Genomic DNA, 23,388 nt, shown 5'->3' with positions numbered 1-23,388 from the left:
GCGCTGTAGATATTCCATTAATTTCTAAGATGAGAATCACCTTTTAATTTTCAAAGTCTCTCCACTGTCTCATTTCACTACCTGGTCCTAAAAGTGGAGCTTCTGCCATTCCCACAAGGGTTCTAGTTAGGCTGGTGTCCCACTTGCAACTGCAATGCGAGAAACTCACGCGAGTCTCTTGCGTCAATACACGGCACTGCCGCCAGTGGTTCGGACCAGAGCGTTCAGCTAAAATACATGCAGCCGCACACTCCGATCCCCAGTGCCAGCAGCAGTGCCGGGTATCGAGGCGAGAGACTCGCATTGCAGTTGCTAGTGGGACACCGGCCTTATAGAAAGACTCTTCCCCTTCCTTGTGAATCACAGTTGTATATGAGAACGCTAGGTATCTAGATCAGTTTGCAAGACCAGTAAGCTTCCTTTTCTGTTATGGCTAACGGGAAATATGTCTTTAGAAAGTCATACCTGTTGTACCTGATTCATCATGTTCTTACACTATGCAACTTCTGTTAGCTTTGGCATTTTGGTTATATGCTAGCATGAACCATTTTATGTATTTAAGTTTTTGTCCTAAAAGAAGGTACCCAACATTATAAAGTTTAAATTTAGGACTCTCTAAGGAGAAGTGGTAAACTTTCCACCTATTTTTGTAGATCTAAAATTATAATTTTCAAGCATTAACCTTTACATATCCAAATCGTTCTGTTCCTCCGTTATAACTTCTCTCTCTCTCTCTCTCTCTCTATATATATATATATATATATATATATATATGCATAGAAATAAGAAACTTTGCAATATATCATCATCAAAATTTGTTTCTTTTACCTCCAGGATGAAAAACGTATTCTCAAATCTCAAAATTCTCAATTCATGGATAAAATCTGAAGACAGATGGTTCCATTGCTGAGAAGAGAGATGGCAGCTGCTACTGATAAGATTCTATGGGAGGGTGGAGGAGGGAGGAGCTCTGCCTCTAGCTCCTCCCTCATCCTACCTACATTGAATCTTATAACTAACAGCTGCTATCTGCTATCTCAGTAATATAACATCTTGTCTTCACTGAATACAGAATTTACACATTAATTGAAAATTTTCAGAATTAACGTTTGGTCCAGGAGGAGACAGAAGCAAGTTTCTCTGATAAGAGTTATTACAAAGTTTCTTATTTCCATGTGCATCATTGATTTATGAAATAAAAATCGGGCAAGTGCATAGCCCCATAGAATAACATCGGTGCAGGTGCTATACATCAAAGGCAAAGAGATAGCACTCATCCGACATAAAGAGTAGTGTGAACCTACTCTAAGAAAGAGATTTAACCCCTTCATGACTGGAGCATTTTTCGGATTTGCACTTTCGTTTTTCTCTCCCCTTCTTTTTAGAGCCATAACTTTTTTACTTTTCTGTCAATATGGCCATGTGAGGGCTTATTTTTTGCGGGGTGAGTTGTACTTCTGAATGGCATCATTGCTTCTAGCATGTCATGTACTCAAAAACGGGAAAAAAATTCCAAGTGCGGTGAAATTGCAAAAAAAGTGCAATCCCACACTTGTTTTTTGTTTGGCTCTTGTGCTAGGTTCATTAAGTGCTAAAACTGACCTGCCATTATGATTCTCCAGGTCATTACGAGCAAACCTGACAAAAGATAGATTGTAATGGCTAGATTGCTGGATCAGAGTATCTCCAAAATGATAAGGCTTGTGGATAGTTTCTAGCACAATTTGTGAACCGATTACAAGTTTTTGGCCACATATTATTAATTGATATGAGCATGGGGCAAAAGCTAGCTGATCAAGTTAGATTCCACAGATAAACTACTGAAGCACAAATTGCTTAAAAAGGTAACGTTGGCTATGATTGAAATTTGCTCGAATAGTCAGCGTTATCCAGCTTGCTCTGTATTTGGCTACATAGCAGAACCATTAGAACATCCATTCAAACATTTGTCTGCAATCAAAAGCTTCTGCAATGGCATATAAATATCAAAATGACCCATAGAGTAATTGAAGGCGGTGGCCCAGTGTGATAAATCATGTTTTCTTCAACAAATTATGAAAAGCCGAGGGCATATTGGTCATTTAAATGGTAAAGTGATGGCACTAGGGTGAACTATGGGAAGATGGCGAGTCTAAAAAGACAGTATGATGCACTGGGCAGTATATTGCTGGGAAACCTTGAGTCCTGGCATTCCTGTGGATATAGATATATTATTTTGAAATGTACTTATATGTAACACCTGGGGGCATTCCAGCTGCGGGTCGCTTCCGTGCCCTGCAATGCTGCAGAAAATGGCATCTCCTGGCTAGGTGTGTGTGCTTTTACTTTTAGGATACTTCACTGCAGATCATCCTGCCTCTTGACATGGCAGGTCAGGACCCGACAAAGTAGAGATGAATACTGAAGACCAGAGTGCAAAACTCAACTTCCTTTTACTAAAAATGATAAAACGTACATACATCTGATAAAGGGCATGACACTCAAAGAATACATCTTCTGCACAATTCTGAGGAATGAACTTTACAGTTACATATGAGGGTACATTTCTTCTGTTACATGTTGAACTGAACAAATGGATCATTAAGGCCGTCACTCTCTTTCCTTATGAGGGTTGCATGGGTTGAGATGAGTCATTATGACCCCCACAGTTTTTCTTAACTTCCAATTTGTATGGGCCACATGTCTTTTGGTGTGCCACTGCATCTTTGTACCTGTTCACATTTGTTACAATTGCTTTAGTAGAATATGTGTCCCACTCCGGCCAATCTTCACTATGACCCTCAGGTCTGGCTACACATTAGCTTATTATCTAGTATGAATAACACTTGCTGTGGGCCCCACTTGCCTGAAATGAAGAAACCTTCTGACACTTGATATTTGTTCACTTCACAACTTGCTGCCCGAGTATGGTCTCCTTTCTTTACACACATCGCCCTAGATCTATGTGGTACTGTGGACCACAGGGCTTTCGCCTTTCTATACTTTTCAACAACTGCCTGACAAATAGAAACTAAGTTTGGTTGCCTCTTAACTCCTTCCATCATGGGCTTGTCCAACAGTTAACCCTGTCCACTGACTAACTAAGTGCTGCTGGCCACAAAATAGATAAAGCAATATATCAAATTATGCCAATGCATTATATTACTAGTAGAGATTCAGGAGGAGTGTCCACAGCTTCTCCACTCCTTTACATACAACCTACCGAAACAAAATTGTAGACCAAAAATATAGTGAATTTCAATAATATTCTCAAATACCAGTGACTTATCTGCAGAATATTAATGTTATGTATGAATTTTTTAGTTCCATGTTCTTCTGTCAGATCTCTTTTAAAATATTAGAATACATATTTATTTAAGGCTTCTTTCCCTTTACACCTAGAATTCTTTTCTCTTCCACACTGTAAACTTTTCTACTCTTCGCTTTAATGATTCCTGTACACAAAAAGGAATGATGGGAGTTGGGGTGAATTGAGACAACGTTTGTAAAAGCATTTTGCTTTTGGCTTTAATAGCATATTCTTTATCTATGTCATGATATATGACTACCCAGGGGCAAAAGAGCTTATGTTCTTTCTATTTAACAGAGAAGCTAATGGAGCAGAAACTCAGGATGCAAACAGTTTTGTCATTCAAGATGACATAAAATCTAAGATCCCAGTACGTGCTTGTGAAGTGCGAATAATTTTGTTTTTATTTAGATATTTATGTTTCGTATTAAGAAAGTCAGAAAATAGGATTTAGCCACTGCAAATTATGATATTACCTGAAGAAATGTCCTTGTTTTTAATTTCCTGCATTATGTCACTTTCTTTATCCAGGAAAGAAAATGATGAAGTGGGAACAAAGTCATTCAATGTGTCACCCATGTGGCAGACCTGCATTTTTTTCAATATCTGATAATATGAAGGATAATTTGCATAGTATTTATTGTTTTCAAATTAAATTTGGTTTTACATAATTTTAGTGAAGATATGTGACTTTTGCTATTAAAAAACAGAATTGAAACTGTGGATATCATTGTAAAAGAAAAGTAAGGAAAGTCCGTTCACCTTGCAGGATGAGGAGCATGGGGTTCCTCGCATGAATGAAGTCAGAGCAGCTGCAGCATGGACATCAGAAAAAAGGAAGAAATTCAGTTCAGAAAATATATGTATTTAAAATTTAGCTTTTATTAAGCCATATAAAATGCTCCATACAGAACTAGTAGGCAGTAGTATTGTACAAAAAGGAGGACACTGACCTACGTGAATGTCTTGACCATGATTAAGACATTCTGTCGAAACTGGTAGGTCAGTGACCTCCTTTTTGTACAATACTACTGCCTACTAGCTATGTATAGGGTATTTTATATGGCTTAATAAAAGCTTTAAGTTTTAAATACATATATTTTTTGTGCTGAATTTCTTTGTACATCATTGACCAGTACCGTATTTTATGCATTAGAAGATGCACCTTTTTCCCCAAATACCTTACTGGAACCGTTGCTGCAGGCTGGGATGAGGGGTTGCCTGCTGCTGCCCAGGGTGTCCACTGCCACTTCTGCCTGGGGTGTCCACCGCTGCAGGGGGGCTCTGCCAACATTTCATGAAAGGCCAGAGCCCCCCGCAGTTCCATTGTTTCCTGTGCGGTGGACTCCGGGAAAATGGACGCCAGGGTGGCGCATGCGCAGATGGAGATCTCGGCATCAAGATCTCGGAAGATGAGATTTCAGTACTGGACACCCAGGGCAGCAGTGGTGGTGGACACCTCAAGCAGCAGCAGAGGCGGACACCCCAGGCAGCAGCGGTGGCGGACACCCTGGGCAGCAGTGGTGGCGGGCACCCCAGCAGCACTGCCAGGGACACCCGCAGTACCAGACACCCACAGCACCAGACACCCACAGAGGCACATTGCACATCGGACACCACCTCATCCCAGCCTGCAGCATCACCCCACTCCTGCCTCCTCCAGCAGCGACCCTGGTACCCTGTTTCACCGCAGCCACTATCCCTGGTAAGCAAACAGGTGTATGGATTATAAGAAGCACCACCATTTTATTAAACAAATATTTTTTCCTTTTTTCTCCTCAAAATTTGGGGTACGTCTTATAATCCGGAGTGTCTTATAAACCGAAAAATACTCAGACTGCTAATGCCTTAATATATAAAAACCCAAATATCTCATATTGTATCTTAATCTTTGGCACATCATAAGCATTTCCTGCCATCCATTTAGTCTCAATTTTTTTCTTAGGGCTCATACTCACTTGCGAGAGACTCGCACGATTCTCGTCCGAGTCTCTTGCATGAAAACCTGGCACTGCCGCCAGCACTCGGACCGGAGCATGTGGCTGCATAGAAATACATGTAGCCGCATGCTCCGGTCCCAGTGCTGGCGGCTGTGCCGGGTTTTCATGCGAAAGACTCACATGAGAATCGTGCGAGTCTCTCACAAGTGAGTTTGAGCCCTAAGGGTGCATTTGCACTGCATGATTATTGATAATAAGTGTACATTTCATGATAATCGTGCTGTATAAACAAGCTTCTGATCACCCCACGAACAAAACACTCATTTGTCAGGTGAAATGATTTTTTAGTTTGCAATGCAACTTCCTTTATAAACAAACCATGCACTGCCAAAAGTAATGGAAGCGTGCTCACTTTGAACAATTTAAAATAGATCCTTTAGAGCGCCTCTGGAGCACAGTTTGCTTGTGTAAACAGGTTATTAAAAGACCGCCAACTGGCAAACATGTGCCATTCAGCAGTCTTTTAATGTTTCACATCATATAGTCTAACTATACTCTTGGTCCCTCCATTGTATCTCTTTTTCTCTTAGCTTTGTTGAGTTAGTGCTACTGTGCACAATTATTAGGAAATATATATGTTTAATGATTAATTTTATTATCTAGCATAAGTAAACACACACATTTATATTTTTTTACTTTTTTTTAAATAAAACTACATTTTTGGTTATAGGTCCTCTTTATGGATTTTTAATCACATAGCCCTCGGACCAGCGTTATACTATGAGGCAGTGCAGATCTGAGTTTTTTTTCTGAACATACCCAATCGGTCTATGGAAAATCTTCCACCATCTAGGGCAGGGGTGGGGAACCTTAGACCACAGGGCCATTTACGGCCCTCGATGACCTTTTATCCGGCCCCCGGACAGATTCTCAGGGACTGCAGTGCTTTGGCAGGGAGTTGTGTTATGATTGAGTCACCGTAGGAGGCAAAAACAGAAATGCTAGCTAAGTCCAGAAAACCAGAGAGGTTGGCAGCTATCGGATTGCAGACCCCTGATCCTATCCACAACAACTAACAGTAGCCGTGGGGGGTTCCTACGATGCCCTAGACCCCTCGATCACAGCTGGAGAATTAAATAGGCCTAAAGAAAGAAAGGGGAAATCTAAACTGCCCCAGAGCAGACCCCAAAGCAATAGGCAGCCCCCAACATATAATGACGGTGAAGCAAGATGAAAACACTAACACAGACAGAAAAATAGACTGAGCAAAGACGGGGCCCAAGCTAACTAGATAGGAAAGGACAGGAAGGCTGCTGTCTGCAATCCGTGAAAAACCCTATGAAAATAAGAGCCAATGAAAAAGTGAAAAAGGCCCTGAAGACGCTAGGCTTCAAAAAAGCTATGTCAGTACTCAGGAATATTCTGAAGACAGAGCAACCGGCAAAAGGAGATTCAGCTCATCCCAGCAGGGAATGGCAGAATCCAGAAAAGCAAGGAAAACAAAAACAAAACACAAATGCTAACAGGCAAAGCAGAAAACTTAGCTTTAGAGGAGCAGGAATCAGACTGGTGTCCACAGTGAAATCACCCGCAGGGCAGAAGGGCATCGGCAGCCTTATATCCAGTCAGTGACTCCACTCAGCCAGTCATCCTCATTAGGCTCAGGTGCCTGATAATCAGGCTCATTACCTTCCTTTACCAGAATAGGGAGTTCAGACCTCAGTGACGAAGGGGAAAATGAACTCACAACAGAGTTGTATTTTGATTGCCACCAGTTCATTAATTTCTTCTTGCTCTGTGAGCACACACAAGCAGTATTCACTACAGAACACGGAAGGGCATGCAATGAAAGATTACTTCCTGACACCAGAGCCAGAGTCAGCATGTACTTTTTGGGCGGAGTTTGTACGGCCCCCGATGGATGGTATAAATATCTAAATGGCCCTTGGCAGAAAAAAAGATTCCCCACCCCTGATCTAGGGGTACACTGATCATATTGCCACCACACATGCTTCACAGAATTTTTTTACTATTGGGCATTGAAGAAAGAATAATTACATTTTTATCACTAAAATGTTGATTCAGCCTTAAATTATTAATTTTTAAGGGTTAATAGGAAAAAAATGACCTCCCAGTTTATTGTAAAAATTTCTCCTTAGTGCGCCAATACCCTACAGGCAAATGGGAAATACTTTTAAAGCAAAGATTAGAAGGGAAGTAGTTCCATATTATAGTGCAGATTTTATTGTTATGGTTTGCAGGTGCAATGACCCACTGAGAAATCCCCTGAGGTGCCAGAAGAGCAAAACTCCTCAAAAATGACCCCATTTTACATACTACACCTCCTGATGAATTAATCTATGGTTTCAGTGATCATATTGACATCACAGGTGTGTTACAGAATTTTATACAATTGGGCAGTGAAGAAAAAGTAATTACATCTTTAAAACAAAAATTTTGTTTTAGCCCCAAATTTTACATTTTCGCAAGGAGAAATGGGTGAAATGGCACAAAAATTTGTCCCACAATTTCTGATGAATGTAGAAATAACCCATATGTAGCTGTATAGTAGTGCTTAGCCATATGGTGAGACTCAGGAGGGAAAGAGTTTTATTTGCCTCCTGGAGCACAGATTTTCCCAGAATAGTTTGCAGACTCCATATACAGAGCCCCTAAGTGCAATAAGAGCAGAATTCCCCTTCAAGTGACTCAATTTTGTTAAATATACCTATTATACCTCTTTGGGATTTTTTCTACAGGTGTAGTGGTGATTTTGACTCCATAGGTGTTTTCCAGAAACAAGTGGCAGTGGATGTTACTAAGTAAATTGCAAATTGCCATTGTAGTGCCCAGTACACTGTAGTGACTAGTATGTTGTAGTGACCAGTATGTTATGCCCAGCTCATGCTTCTCTAGACAAGCACCCATAAATTAGGCAGGCTCTCATCACTACAGAATTGCCAAACATGTGGACACTAAATGTGGATTTGGGAGTGCAAAATTCGCTGGATTTTTTTAGGGAGTGATGAGCCATAGTGCTTTTTCTCAGCCTTTGTACTACCAGTAATGTTCAAGCCCCTACAGTGGGGAAAAAGTATTTAGTCAGCCACCATTTGTGCAAGTTTTCCCATTTAAAAAGGTGATAGAGGCCTGTAATTGACATCATAGGTAGACCACAACTATGTGAGTCAAAATGAGAAAATAAATCCAGAAAATCACCTTTTCTCATTTGGCATTTATTTTTCAAATTATGGTGGAAAATAAGTTTTTGGTCACCTAAAAACATGCAAGATTTCTGGCTGTCACAGGCATGTAACTTCTGCTCCTTTGTCCTCCACTCATTACCTGTAGTAATGGCACCTGTTTGAGCTTGTTATCAGTATAAAAGACACCTGTCAGGAACCTCAAACAGTCACACTCCAAACTCCACAATGAAGGCAGAGTAAAAAAATCAACAGTAGGTGAAGAATTGATTTTATTTATTTTTTATGTGGCATCTCATGCAGTATAAGGGATTAGGCAATCTTATTCTTCGGTTTGGTGCATTTGCAACTTTTTTCTTTTTCTGCTGATGCAACTATATGGTATCTTGTTTTTTTGTGTGACAAGATGACATTTTCAACTATGCCATTTTTATTTACATTAGTCTTTTGATCGCATTTTATTCCACTTTTTGCTCTGCGATATGCTGAAAAGCATTGTTTTTTTCCCTTTTTTTTTCTTTTTAAGTTGTTGTTCACTGAAGGGGTTAACTAGTGGAGCAGTTTTATCGGGCAGGTCGCACCGGACGAAGGGATCTAAAATTTGTACTTTTTTACTACATAGAAATAGAAAATTATGACTACAATATGCAGTATATTTATTATTATTATTATTATTATTATTATTATTATTATTATTATTATTATTTTCTGATTTTATTTAACTTTCAGCAGTCTAATCGTTGTTATAAACCATTGCATTGCATGAGCATTTCAATGGGTTATAACTAGAGATGAGCAAATATCTTTGGTTCTCCGCTTATTCGGCAAGCTATAGCAAAGATATTTGCTCAATTCTAGTTTCAACTGTCAGTGCTCCACTGACACAAGCCCCTTAGACCATGCTCTATGCAACGATGCAACGATTGGAATACAGATGAGCTCCCTTCAACTGCATGCCTGCTAAATGCTGTGATTGCTAGCAATCACAGTATTTAGAGGGTTAAAGAGCCAGGCACGGTGCCGCCCGGTGGTCGGCGCTCATAGCAAGTGAGTAATTCTGCTACATACAGGTGATCTAATCATCGCTTGTATGTAGCAGAGCCAATTGGGTTATGGCAGCTTCTAGTCTCCCATGAAGACTATTGAAGCATGCCAAAAGTAAAAAAAAGTTTTTAAAAATATAAGAAAAAAATATAAAAGCTCAAATCACCCCCCTTTCACCCCATTCAAAATACAATAAAAAAATACACATTTTTGGTATCGCCGCATTCAGAATCGCCCAATCTATCGGCGTAGCAAGAAAAAAGTAAAAAAACACCAGAATTACACTTTTTTTGGTCACCGCAACATTGAATTCAAATGCAATAATTGGAGATCAAAAGATCGCATCTGCACCAAGATGGCATCATTAAAAATGTCAGCTCGGCGCACAAAACATAAGCCCTAATCCAATCTGAGATCACAAAAGTGGAGACGTTACGGGTATCAGAAACTGGCACATTTTCTAACAAAGTTTGGAATTTTTTCACCACTTAGAGAAAAAAGAACCTACTGATTTTTGGTGTCTATGAACTTGTAACCACCTGGAGAATCATAATGGCACGTCAGTTTTGGCATTTAGTGAACATGGTGAAAAAAAAGTATGGGGATTGCACTTTTTTTGCAATTTCACCGCACTTGGAATTTTTTTTTTCCCATTTTCCAGTACATGATATGTTAAAACCAATGATGTCATGCAAAAGTACAACTTGTCAAGCAAAAAACAAGCTCTCACTTGGCCATATAGACAGAAAAACAAAAAAGTTATGGCTCTGGGAAGAAGGGGAGCAAAAAACAAAAACGAAAAAAAAAAAGCTCCAGTCATGAAGGGGTTAATAAATGTAATGTAATTCTTGTTTTAAGATTGACATATGAAACAATAGTCTTAACAAATCTGATCCAATTATGGAAGGAAAGAGGTTTTTTTATTTAAGTTATGTAGTTTATATTATGTGCAAAAATATTATTCATTTATTTAGGTCCTTCCCAAATTACAATTTTTAGTAAATGCGAAAAGGCAGATTCTGTGGCAGCACAGAAAAAGGGTTATATCTCCAAACTGAATATTATTGCAGAGCAAAGCAAGCTGGGTAAAGTTTTTCGAAGGTAAATTAAGTCAAACTTATTTTCATGGGAACTGTCCCACTTTAAAACCAATTACCAGAGAAATGACCGGTTAAATAGAAATCTACCTGAAGTGGTGAAGCTTGACAGCTTTAAAGTTCATTTTGACAGTTATAGATTTGATGATTGCACTATTTAGTTTTATTTATTTTAGGTTATTTTATTTCCACGGTGCAAGCTGTCTTGCGATTGCATTGTTCAAATGAGGTTTCCAGAGTTACGCTCTCTGGCATCCCAGAGTTGAAGCAACATTTCCTTCATCATTGAGGCAAATGAAGCATACGCTGTGTGAGGCTGCTGAAATAGTTTTGTTATGGCGTTTGGCAGCATTTTTATTTTGCTACTGTGTTTTCACAGCTATAGTATTGCCTGCCAGAAACAGTTTGTACACAGCATATACTATAAATGAAGGTGAAATGAGGCACATATCTGTAATATAAAGATTCACTCAACAGTCTATGCAAATACATTTGGTAAAAGGCCAGTTCCATGAATACATAATAGTTCAGTCCTTGGCTTTGAAATATTTTTCCAATAGAATGTGAGATATTATATTTACCAAAGGACAATTCAAGGTCAAATATATTTCTAGTCATTATTATTAAACTATCACATGAATTGTGTAATTAATATACAATTTATTTTGTATTGGGTTTAATATATAGAGTTGGTACACATTTGGTTCATCCTGAATCATTAAAGGGAATTTGTCAGGATGCTTTCACACTCCAAACAATTTATATGTGCATGTAGCTCTTTCAGGCTATGTGCACACGTTGCAGATTGTAAGCGTTTTTGCTGCGTTTTTTCGCCGCGAAAACGCTTACACAACGCAACCCATTGAATTCTATGGCATTCCGCAATGTTGTGCTAATGCTGCATATTTTTCTGCAATTCCAGCATGCTCATTCTTTTTGCGGAATCGCGGCGATTCCGCACACATAGGAATGCATTGATCCACTTAATTTCCGCATGTGGCTATGCCCACCATGCGCAAAGTAAACGGATCATGTAATAATGGTACCCAGGGTCTGGAGGAGAGGAAACTCCAGGCCCTGGGTACCATATCCCTGTTATAAAAAAGAATTAAAATAAAAAATAGTGATATGCTCACCTTCTGGTGGCCCCGCACCCATCCCGGTCCTTACCGATGCTCCTGGCAACTCCCGTTCCCAGTGATACCTTGCGACAATGACCTGTGATGACGTAGTGGTCTCACGTGATGCTGCATCATCTGGGGTCATTGTCGCAAGGCATCGCTGGGAATGGGAGTTGCCGGGAGCATCGCAAGGATCGGGAAGGCTGCAGGGGCCGCCAGAAGGTGAGAATATCACAATTTTTTATTTTTTTAATTATTTTTAACATCCTATCTTTTACTACTGATGCTGCATACGCAGCATAAATAGTAAAAAGTTGGTTACACTATGTTTGACAAGTGTGACCAACCTGTCAATCAGTTTTCCAAGCAATGCTACAGATCGCTTGCAAAATGCTAGTGTTTAGCGGAAATACACATGCCAATTCTGCATGCGTATTTCCCATGGCAGGGAGTTGCAGAATTGCCGTGGAAATTTCCTTGGCAAATCTGAACGTGTGCACATAGCCTCAGGGTATGTGCACATGTTGCGGATTCCATTGCGGATTTTTCCGCGTGGATTTAGCTAAATCCGCAGGTAAAATTACCTGCATTTTACTTGCGGGTTTAGTGCAGATTTACTGCGGATATTCTGCAGTTTGTGTGGTTTTATACCTGCAGTTCCTGTAATGGACGAGGTGTAAAAACGCTGCGGAATCCGCACAAAGAATTGACATGCTGCGGATGCAAAACCACAGAAAATCTGCGTGGAAAAATCTGCAGCATGTGCACAGCGTTTTTTGTTTTACATTGATTATAATGGTACTGTACACCGCAGAAGAATTTGATGCGGATCTGCAGGGCCAAATCCACTGCGGATCCACAGCAGGATCCGTAATGTGTGCACATAACCTTAAGAATAAGTGATTGGTCACATGTTCTAAAAGGTCCTTGAGTTAATTGTGTGCAAGGTCTTACCCCATGTGTAGGACATTGCAGTAGCTTAGATAACTTGGTTAAGGATACCTTTCTAGAGTGAGGCTGAGATATGTTTTTTGTGTACATGTTACATGCAAACGAATTTATATTTATGAAACAGTATAAAATTTTCCCAAGTACAAGACCATTATTACATCCATTTAAATAAGTCACCTTTTAAAATCATTTTTGCAACTGTAGGTCTAAAAATATTTTTTTAATAATTTTTATAGCAGATGGAGCTTAATATATTACAGAGGTATAATTAAAAATAATTAAATTCTGGCTATCTGTTGTCACAACTAAAGCGATTTTAGAAGCTTATTACATATTGAATATCCCAATTATAAAGCGAGACAATACGCAGTAAGCACCTCTGGTGACAGCTATAGGTGGCATAATTTTGATTAAGTTATGATCCACTTGTAAGTGCTGGGTGGTTGTTGCTTTTGTTAAGGAAAATAAAACTGTAACTGCTGTAACAATCTATTATGACTAAGCATAAGCAAACCGATTAAACCATAAATTAGTCTAATTTTCCAATATTTGAGGATTCTAGTGAATTCCAAGGTTTTTTTATTTGATTTACTCAAATCTACCAAAATGGTGGCCAAAAAAACACAAAAATTGAGCTGGGTTTGAGCTCAAGTTTTGTGTTCTTTTTCTCTGTATTTTTGCATTTTGTGCAAGCTGGAGTGTTGCCTCCCTCTCCTGAGCTGGAAATTGTATTTAAAGGCTTCCCCCGACTGGTGTCCACTGGTTGGGACCTGGTCCTCTTTTCTGCCATTATTCACACTCTGACGTCAACTTTGACACATGGTAAGGTTTTTAATATTAGACAGTGTAGGACCATCCCGATCAGAGTCACCTGGTTAATTGTGGGACGGCTTTTATGCTTTATTAGATCAAATACAGTATTACTAAGAACTCTGTATTACTTAAATGCACTTTTGTTTTTAATTTATTTAATTCCAGCAGGGTTTTTATCTTTTGTAGGTTTCAAAATGGTGGCCAGTAGCTGCGATTTTGCTGGTTTTATATGGCAAAGGGTTAGAAAACAATAAAATATCATGCTCACTGCACCCCTTATCTGGCCTTGCTGCTGATACTCGACTTGCTTCCAAAGATTCAGGCTCCGGTCTTCTCTGTATCCAAATCCCGCTTTAATCTTCTCCACAACAGTATCACGGACCTGCCTGTTGTGTTCCTTGGTCTTTATCATGCTCTCTGTGCATCAAACGGAACCCTGAGACTATGACAGAGCAGGTGCATTTATATGGAGACTTGAATACACACAGGTGGATTATATTTATCATCATTAGTCATTTAGGACAACATTGGATCATCAGAGATCCACAATGAACTTCTGGAGTGAGTTTGCTGCACTGAAAGTAAGGGGGCAGAAAAATGTTGCACGCCCCTCTTTTCAGTTTTTGAATTTCCACAAAAATTTAAAATGACCAATAAATTTTGGTCAACTTCACAATTGTGTCCCACTTGTTGTTGATTCTTCACCAAAAATTTACATTTGGTAGCTTTATGTTTGAAGCATGATATGTGGGAAAAGGTTGAAAAGTTCCAGGGAGCCGAATTCTTTTGCAAGGCACTGTATCTATGATTCAAAAGTGAAACAGCCCACCGATCTTAGCCAAACAGTATGACTAAACCACAGTTAATGCTACATGTATAGCATTGCTGCAAAAGGGGAAACACCACTTAAAGGGGTTCTTCAGGATCTTGAAATTGCTGATAAATCTGGTGGATAAGTCATCAGTATGAGATAGGTAAAGGTCCTACACTGTTAACACCCAGTGATGCGATTCAATGAAGAGGCACATAGCTGCTAGAGATGAGGGAACCTTTCAAGATTTGGTTCAGCAAACGTCCCAATGTTCATGATGAGCGAGTATACTCATTGTTCGGGTTTTTACGAGCATGCTCGGGTGTCCTTCGAGTATTTTGGTGTGCTCGGAGATTTAGTTTTCGTTGTCTCAGCGCATCACTACTGAACATGTTCACCAAACAATTTGTAAAACATATCCAATCGCCATTGAATTGAATGGAAGACAAACGCATAGACAACACCTTCAGGGTGGTGGCAAAAAGCTGCCAAAACAACTCATATTTGGAGCAGACACGAGGAAAAGTGGCATTAATTGACTCAGAGTACAAATAGTATAATTGTGCAGCATTGTGCAACAAATAGTAAAATTGCACCTGCGCTCTGCACTCCCTCAGAAATACATACCTCATCTTCCTTCTGTGGGCACTACATTTAGGGATCTTGTGCGCCACTCCACATAGATGGTGAGTGGCAATGATGCAAAAATCAGCGCCATGATCCCAATTATGTGCCTACTTAAACAGTCACCGATCACAATTAAAGCTGAAGCTTTGTATGCGTAACAGGTGGAGATGGAGGAAAACATGAGATAGCAAGATACAAACCAGCCCAGCCTCATCTCATCTGCTCAGCATGGATTGGCTAACAATGAGGAGGTTGAGGCTGAAGAGGAGGAGAAACAGGAGCTGGTTGCTAGAGCAACAGAGGCTAGTACCCACACAAGCTTTGTCCAGTCTTTCCTACTTGGATGGGCGGAGGAGGAGAATCAGGAGATGGAGAGTAGTCATCATAGAGGAGACAGGGGAGTGTTGACTGTTGAGAGCATGGCACATATGGCCGACTTTATGGACTGCTGCCTTTCATGTGGCCTTTGTGTTACATTCATCTTGGCCAAAAAAAGAATACTGGTTGTTCAACCTGCTAGACCCATGCTACAAGGAGAATCTTGCATTTTTCCTTACTGAGGGGGAGAGATCTAATAAAATGTTGCTATACCAGAAGGCCATTGTGGAAAATATGTTGAAAAAATTCCCATCAGACAATGCTAGTGTCAGGGGGCAAGATTCCTTGCCTAACCAAGGAGGAGAAGCAAGGGAGACACACACCAAGTACAGCAGTGGCAGAGGTACAGCAGTGGCAGGGGTACACTGTCAAAGCCCTGGGTCAATTTTATAACACCCTCCCTGCTTGCAGAGCCCGGTGATTGTGTATTTTTGACAAGAAGGGAACATTTTTTAAAGATGGTCAAGCATTACTTGGCTGACAAAACCAGCATACTTCACAATTTCTTTGTGATCTCCAAATATTGAGTCTCAAAGCTGAAAACCTGGCATAAGTTGTCCCTTTATGTCTTGGAGGTGTTGTGCTAGTCTCTTGTCTAAGCAGATTTTTAGTGCCGCCAGGGTGGTCATAACAGACGATTTCTGCTGTCAACAGAAAATTCTGACAAGCTCAATCTGATAAAAATATAAAAAGCCTGAATTAGCCCATACTTTTCCATACCACCAGATGAGAGCAGCACATAAAATGTTTTTTAAACTTCAATATTTGTATGAGGCCAGCCAGTTGTTGCCTTCAAGGGTCTATGGATGACTTGAGGACCCTCCTTATATTTGTTCCTGGTTTTGCACTTTGTGCCTTCAAGGGTGTATGGATGACCCTCCTTATAATTTTTGGCAGGCTTTGAACTGTGTGTGGGAGTACCACAACTACACTTTGTTCCCAATATTTGAATGAGGCACTACAGTTTGTGCCTTTAGGAGTGTATGGATGACCCTATTTGTAATTTTTGCCTGGCTTTGCAGTTAGTTCATAGCATTTATGAGTCTAGAAGTACCAGTACATGACAACTTGAACAGAATACGTATTAGGCCCATTTTATGTCTATTACAAGATGTATCTGAGTCCCTCTTCAATCCAATTTTTGGAGGTTCTTGCTTTTTTCATAAATGACACTGAAACTTTATTTTTTTAATAAAAACATTAATAAAAAATAATTAGCATGTAATAAAAAATTGCTTTTCATAAATTATTTTTTTCATACTTTTTTTTATATGTTGCTTTATGTACAAGTCATTATACATTAAAGAGTGCCTCTTAATTTTTTCTACTGTAAACACTAATTTCTTGCCAATTTTGAATGTTTTATAGTCAGTCCATGTGTGCCATCTGGGAGTCAGAGATGCTTCCAAGAGTATTCCCCATGCTGTTCTCCTTCCATTCAGCACTTTTTCCTTGTAGGGTCTGACAGAAAAATGCTCAGATTTCCATTGTTTTCCATTATACTTGTTACTCAAACGAGCTTCCAAGCCTTAGGAATTCTTCGATTTAAGTAACTGGCATCTGAGGATTTTAGTGCTCACTCATCCTTTTAGACTGCGATAATGATACGCTCAAAGTGCTATATTTTACATCTAGCCACAACCAGTCTAACATAAGGGTCGGGTCTTTAAAATAGTCAATATGCGTAAATGGCATACTTTTACGGAAAACTAGGTTGACCCACTTGAATAATTAAAATTAAAGAAATGTAAGGTATACCCCCTTAGTGACCTATGTATCTGATTAATAGTGTTGTTAGTTTATTTGGTCTCCTATAACTCTGTTATTTCTAGGTTGATTCTTTTTATATAGTCAAGGATTGTGTGTCTTTTGAAGTTGCTGCTTAACCAATAAATATATATTGCAATTTTATTAATAATGCCATAACAATCATCTAATAATTTATCAGCAACTGCCTACCATACCATGAAAGGAACAGCTATGGAAAGGACATCATTAAACACAGTAAAAATTAAGGATCAAAATATCCATAGCTAACAAAAGTCCCACTAATATAGAATGAAGTGCTATGCTAATCAATTAATATAAATGAGGATAAGACACCTCTAACAATATCACCACCTCATACAAAATCCCATTCTACATATCATTACAGCACTGTGAAAATCACCTTAATGCAAATGAGGATAAATGCCTCAATTGTGTCACCTCTATTCAGCCGAAATTACATATAAACAGTAAACGCACTATTAGTATACAGGGGACCACTATGAGGAAAACATGAAAGGACTTACATATGTGATGTCCCAGCTGTGCTCCTTTACCCCGACGCGCGTTTTGTCCACAATTCTTCAGGGGGCCCTCATTTATATTAATTGATTAGCATAGCACTTCATTCTACATTAATGGGACTTTTGTTATCTATGGATATTTTGATCCTTAATTTTTACAGTGTTTAATGATGTCCTTGCCATAGTTGTTCCTTTCATGGTATGGTAGGCAATTGCTGATAAATTTTTAGATGATTGTTATAGTATTATTAATAAAATTGCAATTTATTATTATTAATTTGGTTCTTGTGTTTTTTTTTTTCTGCTCACTTTTTCTCTTGTTGTAGAGTTCTGAGTGGCAGTAATTGGATTTAGAGTATTTTATATAACACAAGTTATTGTTGGATCTTTGGTTGATTTTAACCCATAAATATTCCTAAAAAATAAACTCAATCATAATGCCTATGTTTAAGAATGTCCATGAAAGAAGATGATCCTTGTGCGTTAACCATTCTCCCGGTTTTTAAAAGTATCCAAATTTTTGTGCAGAAATATTCCAAATTCCTCCATCTCCCCCACCTGTGAACCTCTAAATCCCCCCATTTAAGTTGTAAACCTGTCTTTACTAGTAACTGAGAGGGTTCAGAAAAACCTTTACTCATTAGGTTTATGCATCTGCAATGGAAGAAACAATATACTGTAGAATTCTATTAGCGCCTTGGCGGAGGACCCACCACATTAATGAAGAAATTAAAGTAAGTTACACAGAGGTTTGGACCATAAATTAAAGTAACATTGTAGTTGAAATAATATAGTTTTTAATTTTTCCATTCTGTTTTGCAATAATTCCAATGAAGCACCTAACTGGTTAAAAAACCTACTGTTTTCTAGCATATAGACTCAATGTCACTTCAAACCTGAAAAGATCTGTAAAAAAATAGATTTTGTAAATTTTTGTGAAAATATGAAAAATTACTGCTAAACTTTTAATTCTTCTAACATTCTAAAACAATAAAAGTGTGTTTCAAAAATGATGTTATTGTAGACTAGACGTATTTCAAATGCTTTTAAATAACTAACTATTTGTGTGATATGTCTTTCTGCACTAAGGACATAAAAATTCAAAGTTTAAAACTTCAAATTTTCAAAAATGTTTTCCAAATTTACAAAATCTTAAGCGATATCAAATCTTATTGACTTAAATTTATCATTATCATGAAGTACAAAATGTCATGTAAAAATATTCTCAGAATTACTGGGATTGGAAAAAGCAATCAAAGTTTTTACTACATAAAGTAATGTCTGTGAGATTTAATAAATGATCATGAAGTCCAAAATTGCTTTGATCACTAAGGGATTAAGTTCTTGTTTTGAGCAACTTTATTGATCATACAATGGTATTTCACTGGGAACTCATAATAGAATGTTACCCTGGTAATAACTTTTTTACATGTGGCAATAAATAATACTATAACAACTCTTATTGAGAATTCCAAGTTCCCTTCATTTTTATCACATTTTTCTCCTTACTCCTTGATTTAGGCTTATTGCGAGATTTCCCTGTGGGTCTCTACAGAGGGTTTTCCTTGGGATACTAAAGCCTAATGTATTATGTGACACTTCTGTTCAGGAAAAAGTGTAAAAAGGCTTGAGGCCCATTATTCTTCAGATTGATGGTGTTCTGAGAGGTTGGACCTCCTTGATTACAAAGTGAAGAGATTTCCTAGCAATATGCTATCACTTCTCAAATTTTGACCACCTCTTTATTCTCTTCCAGAGAATGTTAAATATATATTCAAGAAGTGAGATAAAGGGTGATAAACTTATTTTTTTTAGTTCTAAAGAACCAGTGCCTCAGGTTCTGAGGACTTTGGAACCTTGGCAATTGCCCTCAATTGTCTTGTGCTGTCTGTGTTTCATTTAATTTTTAAGGTATTATAGGTTATGCAGCCCTGGGACTTTTGGGCACCAGAAATAAATTCCTTCAGCACAGTACAGCTGCTCATTGACTAGCTGCCCATTTAGGTCTTCACAGACTCTTACTACCTGAAAAGACACAGACAATGCAGATTCTAAATGTGATTAGGCATAGCAGGTTGCATGAGGCAGATTGATGACTACTACTTTGGCCCTCTTGAGACCAGGTTGCCAACATAAAACTCAGCCCCTGACAGAATGTTACACTTAAGGACGTTGATGCAGACAGGATTGCTTTAGCTGCCTATTACAGCAACAGAAAGCTTAGCATTTGTGTGTCTCCAGCCTTGACGGACTAAAAGTAGATTTTTTTCAAGTGAAGAGGATAACCCTTTACATTTATATTCAGGGCCCATCAGTACTTTCCATTACTGGCACTTTAAGTACTGGAATCTTTTAATTACAACATCTGTTGTTTTAATTAGCACATTAATTATAATGAGGCTCCTGGCAGGATCCCACTGCTTAACCAACAGCTCAAGAACCTGTTTTCAACATCTAGGACACATCATGACCACTCCACATGCTGTACCAAAACAAGTCTGCATCATGTCACTAGGAAAAATCAATCTTGCTATTAATTGAACGGCAGGGAAAAGAAACATCCAAGGAGTAACATGATGTGATGTATCACAGCTGGCGACCAACCCTGCATGGTCATGGCCAAAGGACATGATTATAGTCCAACTTCACTTGGCAGAGCAACTTGAAATGTTAAAGTGTATTGTGCCTTTATGGCAATGCAAAATGTATGACATATTCAAAAAGGAATAAAATATATATTCTCCAAAATTTGTAGGAAAAGCAGGCTATGAGGTGCTCTTCAATTCTGGATACTTTATAGCCAAAATTCTATAGTTAGAAAAAGATTATCTTTTGTCTTGGTTTAAAGACATTTCCTTAGTATGTTATCTATTTTATTTATTATGCTTGCTTATATAGCACAATCATATTCCACAGTGCTTTTAAAGACAACTTAATTTAGAGTGAGGGAGGAAACTAGAGCAGCCAGAGGAAACCCATGCAAAAATGCGAAGAACGTACAAATTCCTTGCAGATGTTGGTGGAATCAGAACACAAGACCCCAGCGCTGCAAGGCTGCAGTGCTAATCACTGAATGTATGGATTATACAAAAAATATTGAATTCTGAAAAAGTCTTGGGGTATAAGTCAAAGAACAACATGTACAATAGTAAGAATGTGTTAAAGATTTATAGTGAGATGGTTAATACAAGTTTTCCCTGCAGCTGGGAATTTGTCCATAGAAGAAGAGCTCAGAGTACTCAGAGTCATTTTAGGGATCAATTGACAAATAGAGATGGGGAATTTTCCATGGGAGGTTGGAAAAGAGACATTTCTTTATATAGGAACCTGACCTCTCATGGGAGCACTCACGTCAACTTCAGCCATTATTGTTGTCAAGTCTAAAAATTTATTTTCCAATATCTTGAAGGGCAATATGTAAAGAAAAAAAAGTAGAATTTTTAGGTATTTTTTCAATAATATGTATTTATATTTATTTATATAGAATAAATGAAAAGCATTTACTTTACTGATCTTTAGCTTTATAGCTGTAAAAGGCATATTAAGTTTTCTTTCTTACATCATACTATTACATTGAGATGAAAACTAGAAAATAACTTACTGTGCAACTCGAACTGAACGTCGCTGCTATTTCATGTAGTCTTAGAGCGATTCGCAACTCTTTTTTTTTTTATCTTGGGACAAGTGGGCTCAAGAAATATAGCTACTCAATGAAAAGAAGTGATTAATGAAATTCCACGAAGACCAAATGAACCCAGGGCTGTGCTTTTGACTTGAACTGTTTGTGTTTAATGTGAGTTGGTGCAGCAAAGAAAATAGTGGTGGTGGAAGACAAGTAATAAGTAAAACAGTATTAAAAGTAAAGCTAATAAATGAACAGTGACAGCATCAATTAAGGCCGGATGTACTGTTGGTCAAGGTGTAGAAAGGTCATCATGGCAAGAGTTGAATGTTAATAGAACTTTAAAGAAAATCAAAAGTGAGTTAATAGGGAAGGGATAGGATATGGGGATGTAAGAGAAGGAGGGAATTTTAGGGGTATATTGATAAAGGGAACTTAGTCACTATAAAATTTATACTAGCACTGTACCTGTAAGTGGAATAGTGCATGAGAAAAACACTTTAATTTGCATGAAAATGAGGGGGCATTCGAGCTCCTTTGGTGTTTCCAAGAATTCAATGCATCGTTACAACCCCTCATGTTTGTGAAGGGCCTTAAGTTTCTTCTGATTTAGAGTGATCACTTCCCAAAACATGAGCTATCTCAATACAGACCGCGCTTGTGCACATGCACCCCATGTCTGTGCCAGAGCATAGTGTGGGCAGGTGCATTTTTTTTCTATCTGATGATGATGCCCACTGAACTAAAACATTGAGAAGAGTAGTGAGCAACATCCACACAGAGGAGCCATTGAGGAGAAACTGCCCTCTCATAACGTGTGTATGTCAGTACTGACTATGCCTGTAACAGAGCTCTGGCAGTAATGTAAGGTGTTGGCCAGAACTGTAGTCATAGCCGAGGACACCTGGGCACTAGCGTCCTTGCCTCCCCTCACAGAAACATAGTCACCATGTGTCATCATACCTGTGCCTACAGGTCCAGCTTCTTCTGATTCCCTCCTCTGCTATGGAAGATCCTCTCCAGATAGGACAGGAGAAATTGAGACAGTCGAATTCAACTTCAACACTGACCTCTTTACTGGTTTTGTTACACAGCACATCCAAACACCACATTCTTTACAACAGGCTTCACAAAACAATGTTCCTTTTCTTTCCCTGCATTACTCTCATGATCACAAAGTGCGGGCCTGGATTGGACCATCCCTGACGGTTCCTCAGCATTTTCTCTGTGCAGCTCTGCTGCAGATATGCATCCCTCGGTCATTAATCTCCGAAGTAGAAGGCCACTGAAAGAGGGTACTGCCCTTCTGTTCTGCCTTTTGCATTTGCACCATGTCTTTACTGTCCATACTCACTGCTTCTATGGGGTCGCTTGACCGTTTCGCCCTGGTTCTACAGCTTTCTGCCCAAACAATAAGTTGCCACATTCTGGCTCTTCAAACTGCACTAACCCATTGCTTATCCATTCTGATGCTGTGGATAGGTGAGGTTCACTTCACTTCAAGCTGAGTGACTGCTGTGGCGTCCTGGGGCTATAGCCCGTGTGGATGGTTCGGGAGTCCCTTGCCTTCTGGCTCTAACTCTTCCTGTATTTAGCCTTAACACACAGCAGCCCCTCCTATCTTAACTATTTCCTACCCCTATTCCTATAGTGCACACTAACACTAGCTGAGAGCCTTGAACACTATAATGCCCCCCATCTAGTGGCCACTATTAGGAACTATGCTTACCCTTTTGTAAGAATACAATAACACATCATTGTACATTATACACAGTTCACATCATTGTAATACACATTCAAGTGTAGCAATACCTATAAAGCACAATAGTAATACACATTTAAGTGTAGTAGTACCAATCCATAGGATCATTAACTTAACAGTAGAAAAAATAACATATTACACAGTGTACTCTACACACATCTATAGCATATCCTTGCAGTGTCAGTGTGAATGCATACACATGTGGGCTGAGCTCAGACCATGCTTGCTCTTAGAAACAAGCACTAACTGAAAACTTTGTTATAAAGAAGAACTTAAGCATTTTTTCGGAAATTTAATGCATCAGCATTTTCACCATAATTTTTTTTCATGCATTCTTTATTTCATTATAGTAAGACAAGTCCTGTGATCCCCATTCTGACAGCAAAAAAATAGTATTCTCTGACCATAGCAACCAATCATAGAGCAGCTTTCATTTTGT

Source organism: Dendrobates tinctorius, unplaced genomic scaffold, assembly GCF_039654945.1.
Source record: "Dendrobates tinctorius isolate UK_male_01 unplaced genomic scaffold, ASM3965494v1 ptg000016l, whole genome shotgun sequence".
Lineage (NCBI taxonomy): Eukaryota > Metazoa > Chordata > Amphibia > Anura > Dendrobatidae > Dendrobates > Dendrobates tinctorius.
This window is presented reverse-complemented; position numbering follows the sequence as displayed.